At 38.1% G+C, this 6000-nt stretch overlaps 1 long non-coding RNA gene across 1 annotated transcript; it reads left to right on the forward strand.

Annotated features, from left to right (window-relative positions):
- The first annotated feature begins 2296 nt into the window (after positions 1-2296).
- On the forward strand, positions 2297-3805 carry LOC139833289 (uncharacterized). Its single transcript, XR_011748723.1, has 3 exons — positions 2297-2488; positions 2938-3019; positions 3416-3805. It is a non-coding gene; the product is annotated as an uncharacterized lncRNA (long non-coding RNA).
- The last annotated feature ends 2195 nt before the right edge of the window (positions 3806-6000 follow it).

Below are 6000 nucleotides of genomic sequence, written 5' to 3' on the forward strand. Positions count from 1 at the left end.
AATGCGAAATAAAAGGCAGAATCTGTCAAAACAGAACAGTCCGTAAAGACAAAATTTTTCGAGGCACTTAACAGGCTCAGATGGAAAAGCTCAAATTGAACGAAAGTTGCGTACATATCTGAGGATCACGCATGAATTGTTTCAGGATTTTACGAGTTTCCTATAGAGAGATCAACTTAAATTCGTGACAGCTAAAAATCTGTTTCTGCGCAGAAATCCAAATCTAGTATCAACTTTCTATCAAAGACTTTACTTGGCACAAAAACGAAATAAAAATGATAAGGAGAGGTTGCTACAGATCTTTCACTTTCATGGTGTTGTATGATTAAATGGTAAGCTCTACTTTAGCCATGCCCGAGGTTTGACAAAGAAGAGAAGAAAGAAGAATCTGGGGGGAGTTTTCTGAAGAAGACAAAGGTCATTTTGTTCTGATAATTTCTCAAGTGATTGAACTGTGTGTTCATTTCTGTTCGTAAAGTGTTTAATAATTTTTGTCTGTTGCTTGATGCATGCTGCATGATTAAGCTTATCAGTAGCTTTTTTTTTGTTTGCAGAGAAGATGGAAAAGGATCAATGGTTTGCAGAGAAGAAGGAAAAAGGATCAATGGAAGGTCTGATTTTATAGAAGCTGGTATACTTAACCGGACCAAGGAAATCTATCCTCTTGTGTGCATTTGTGAAAGAAAAGAAAATAGCTATGGTTTGTGGTAGTTAGTCAATTGAATCCTCTAACCTTTAAGTAACAATCTGATCCAGTGTATTCTTACTAGTCTTCCTTTTCATGGTCAGCTGCCACATACTTTGGACTCCATTGTCTTTGCAAAGGTAGCTCCAATGGCCCACTCTTGCCTCATGTGTTGCATCCCATATTCTGTACTTAGGATGAAGCTATTGATTAAAATATTATATCTTTATTTATCAATTGCCAAGGAGGTATTGGATTTATTAATGGGCAATGCAGATGGTGCTAAGGCTCTGATTGATGCCATTGGCCGATTGAGACTGTATATAATTATCAACACCTATATTCCAATGCATATGGTTGTTCAGTTTTTTATTACTCCACTGCAGTACTCTTTTTAGCTTTGATGTGTGAGATTCGATTTGGTTTGTGATTTTCATTCACATGTCTTAATGACTTAGCTGTCCAGGGGTCCCGCTCCCTGGCATCTCTGGCTACCGATGCATCTGTGGAGGTCTCGTCACCATCAGGTACCTATGTAAAGAATGTTGTATTGAGCTGGCTTTCCCAATTTTCTTCATGTATATACCTATGAATATTTGCTCAAGAGGAGCTTGTAGACCCATCTCTCTCTTCATCAGTTTGCAACTTCAATTATCTGAATTTGATTTATACAGTTTTACTTCATGATGTTTCATGTTTCACGTTCAGGATTCTAAGAAAATGAGTTGAGTATGTGTTTCAATTTTTCGAGAGAAAGATCAAAATGTTAATACTAAGATTATCTTTATTGAATGGCAAATCCTTAATATTGTTGTAAGTGCCAACATATCATCTACTTCTTTTTAGATGGTTGCATTTTTTCCATGTCAGGTTATTGATTGTTATTTCATAATCATGATCTTATTACTTCTATTTGAGGCTCTATGCATTTTCGTTGATGATGCAAGGTTGAAGGATGAGGATGACAGGATGCAGAAAAATACTTTTACCAACAATCATTGTGGCCTCTACTAAAGTGATTTATAGGTTCGGTATTATGCTACTGGTTATGTGTTCTGCTATAATTAATGATGGGCATGGAAGTACACAAAAGGGACAGATGATTGGGATCAAGGTTCAGTGACTTGATCCAGGTAATAAACATTTCAAAGCATGATATCTTCCATTTAAATTTATTTGAAAGTGGTGCTTATGCAAGCCTTACTGTATAAGTACATATACCTATTAACTTGATTACCTAAAAGGTTTGTTTGATGAAAACCCTGCCAAGTTGTTACCTATAAATACATATACCTATTAACTTGATCAGAAGAATGCTATTTCTACTCGTCTCTTTTCATGTTTGTTTGTTCAGGCACTTTTTTTTATTTCTACATAAAAGGTTTGTTTGATGAAAATCCTGCCAAGTTACAGGGTTACCTACTATACTTTCTAAGTAATGTTTATGCTTGGTTACCTACAAGGAAAGGCGCAGGAGGCCCCAATTTCATTTCAGCTCAAGAACAACATACATAGCATAGTACATAGCCTGCAATGTTTTTGATTTTAATTTTCTTTGTACTAACGAAAGAACTCTGATTTTCATAGGTCAAAGGACATTATCTTACTTGAAGACCAGCCATTCCTAAAGAAGGATTACTAGGAGATCTACATTGGTGATATTGTTTCCGTCTTCAGTAACGGTTAATATGCCACCGCTGTGCCGCAACAGAGCTTCCAGAGCCGCCACATACGGTGGTGAGGAAGAGCGTGCGCAGGGAGCATGTGCAGATTGTCATGGGAGGATTAATCTGTGTAACTGAGGTAACTTTTTTTTCTCAAATTTAACACATGTCAAGGATACATGGTCAAGTAGGTTTACCTACTCCAGTTTTGCAATTCATGCATTGAAGGAGATCAGGATGCTTGTGATTTGTATTGTCATGGATTCTCATTTATCTCTCCAAATTGCAGACGCAATAGTTGTGAGCTGAAACTGTGGGGTTACAAAGAGTCATGTTAGGAATGTCCAAAAGCTAATTCTGAAGTACACTAATGAGATCGCTAAAATATCGGTTGACGCATGCCAATGTAATTTATTTAGTTGTACATCCATGTGGCCTGCACTTCTCTTCCAGTTCACAAAAGGATATTTTCATAAATCTGTATGATGTTTCATTCAGATTGCATCTTTTAAACATAATTGAAGTCTTTGAATTAAACTAATATACTCATGACAAGCATCTTATTATGTTTCGTTTGATTTATGCTAGGTTCATTCATGAGATTCAGTTCACAAGGTACAAATATATGGTGATCAAGGCTCTGTGGGGAACCTGAGCAAAGGTTTCTCAGGTTCACACCTCTGTTTCTGTAATTAAAAACTTGTGTGTTGCTCATTTGGTGTTGATGATTAAGATTCATGAGCAAGAATATGTTCCGTGGAGATTATTAGTTAGTCCTGATTGCACTTGAGTGTGAAATTGAGCACTTACATCAGTTAGGTTGTTTACTAAGAAATGTAGTTGATGCCCTTGCAGCCAAATACTTATTTCTGTAAATGATGACTGAAACTTGTTTGAGTCACTGCCACTGTTAATGGTTCACTGAAACAATTCATCCATGTGTTCTTGGTTTAGATTGTGCTAGGAATTATTCTGAATTATTTACTATCATGCACATGCGTTGATAGAAAGGCAACTGATTTTGTACATGAAAAAGAATTAAATCCTACTCATTGCAATGATGCAGGAAAACAATACCGCCGGAGTTGATCCTGACAGTTGACGTGAAGCAGTGTGGAAGAACGGCATGAAGATGAAGGCAGCGAGCTGCTGGATACAATCGCGCCAGACCTGGTGTTCATCATCGATGATAAGTCGGACCAGGTGTTCACCCGGTATGGAAACAACTTGGTGGCCAGGAGAAGATACCCCTCGCGATGTCCTGACGGGCACCCATGCACCTGGCAATGCTGGACAGATGTAGGATGATAGGGTCTATCTGCTCCATGATCCACCCATGGTCGGGGTAGTGATAGCATGATGGCGCCAACATGATCTTATACCAATTTATCCCCAACATGCATACTCACAAAGCGAAAGATTTCATGTGTGCTTATGTCCTTTCCTCTTTTAGCTAACGACAGCTTTTGTGTTCTTTTAAATTTGCTACCAGGAATTACAGCTAGGCCATAGAAGGCAAAAGCTTGAGCAAAAAACTGTGTTTGCTAGTCAACATGTGTGGGTAAGTTACTGTCAGCTGACCAACTTGGATGTTATTATTCTTATTTTTTGCATACGGCAAATCTATTTTCTCTTGCTATATGCTATTGCGCAATTATACATGATATGCGCGTGTGTGTAGTCACCACTGTTGAGGGAAATTTTAAGTTCCTTTATTCAGAACCATTGCTTCATGGGGTTTATGAATTCTTTAAAACAGTGTAATGTGCTTCCTTTTCCTTCTGTATGCACTTTTTATCATTTGCTTGCGCTACAATTTTCGATGATCAGCGATGCAAAGTCACTATCTCATCACAACTCAGTTTACAGTTTGATCTTATTAGAAACTTCTTGCATTCACTTCCCTTGTATTTTGTGGGTGAGGGCACGCAAGGAGATACAGGTTCTGGATTATTTTAGATAGTGCTTTAGCCAGCTCTACATTTTAGCGTGCTCCTTTATTCTGAATTATTTACCGTCATGCACATTTGTAGATAGAACATGAGCAAATTATTTTGTACAAGGAACAAAATACTAACAATCACAGCTACTCTGAATTTCACTGTCGATCTGCTCTTTCAGATGCTGCCGGCTTGGCTCGATTCTTCCTCACGCGTCGCGGATGACTTCGTTGTGCCTCACTGAAAGGTTGTCAGGTTAGCTTCTATTTCCCTCTAGATTGCTGGGCGCCTGGCTGTATTGGTACCACGTAGAGATTTATACCTTCAGCTTTTCCCCGGGTCTCTGTTCTGCTTAGGCACAGCGTAAATATACTGTACATATCTATAGGTTGTGGAGGAATGGTTCTTCCCTCTATTGATTCGCTACAAAAAAAATAATTACACTACCCCTATTGAGTATCATTGTCAATAGATTGTTGTCGAGGCGGGTGTGTGCCCTCGAGCATATGTAGAAAGAATAACTAGGGTCCTTTTTGTCCTCCGAGCATAGTTAGTATACGTCATCCGCAAGTAACTAAGTAAGACCTCGGGTGCTTTCCTTATGACTGTTAGGTGACATCATCTATTTATTTATTGATATCATTTTTAGAACATATACTTATTGATTTGTTGGTCTAGGTAAGACACAAAATCTTTGTCATTTGTCAAACTGTTACAAAACTAATTATATATTTTGTAATGATAGATCAGCTAATCCCGGTCTAAAACTACCTACATTTTAGCATCCCTTTATTCTCCAACATTTTTTTGTTTCTGTGGTGTTCTTAATGTTGTTTTAATTACAATATTTTTGTTTTGTTTTGTTTTGTTACAGCCTAATGGAGTCTCTTTAGATGGAGGCTATCGAGCTCGAGACTGTCGAGATCCTGCCTGGTATCATGTTGGAAGCTATGTTGCAGAAGGTGCAACTACCTATTAGAATTAGGTTTTTTTGTGCGCAGTGGCCTCTAAAGACGGAATTGCAGCGAGCTTATTTAGATGTTACTTTTGTTAGTTCTGGCTTTACCTCTATTTGTCTCCAAAAACCATAAGAGTGTTAATATATTTCGCTATTTCCCTCATTGCTTATAAGCATTGTTGTTCCGTTCTGATTTCGTGTGTTCAACTTATTGATTTTGTTTTCTAAATCCTGTAAAACGTATTTCTACTTACATGTAGGTTAGTTCGATTTCCACGGGATCGTGCGCCAAGGCGCACATCTAAATCTAGTTCTATATACACCTCAAGATAGTATGATAGAGCATGAGAAGATACAAGGTTGACCAATACAAAGAGTGAAGGATTCAAGTTTGGTCAACACATGAAGCATGAAGAATGTGCCAGGAGAAGTCATGTGGTAGGGTAAGTGATGTCTACGTGTGCTTCTATTCTTGTAGACAGTGTTGGGCCTCCAAGAGCAGAGGTTTGTAGAACAGCAGCAAGTTTCCCTTAAGTGAATCACCCAAGGTTTATCGAACTCAGGGACGTAGAGGTCAGAGATTTGCCTCTCAAGCAACCCTGCAATTAAGATACAAGAAGTCTCTTGTGTCCGCAACACACCTAATACACTTGTCAGATGTATAGGTGCACTAGTTCGACGAAGAGATAGTGAAATACAAGTAATATGGATGATTATAAGTAGCAATTGCAATCTGAAATAAAAATGGCAGCA

The sequence above is a fragment of the Lolium perenne genome, chromosome 7 (assembly GCF_019359855.2).
Source record: "Lolium perenne isolate Kyuss_39 chromosome 7, Kyuss_2.0, whole genome shotgun sequence".
Classification (NCBI taxonomy): Eukaryota; Viridiplantae; Streptophyta; class Magnoliopsida; order Poales; family Poaceae; genus Lolium; species Lolium perenne.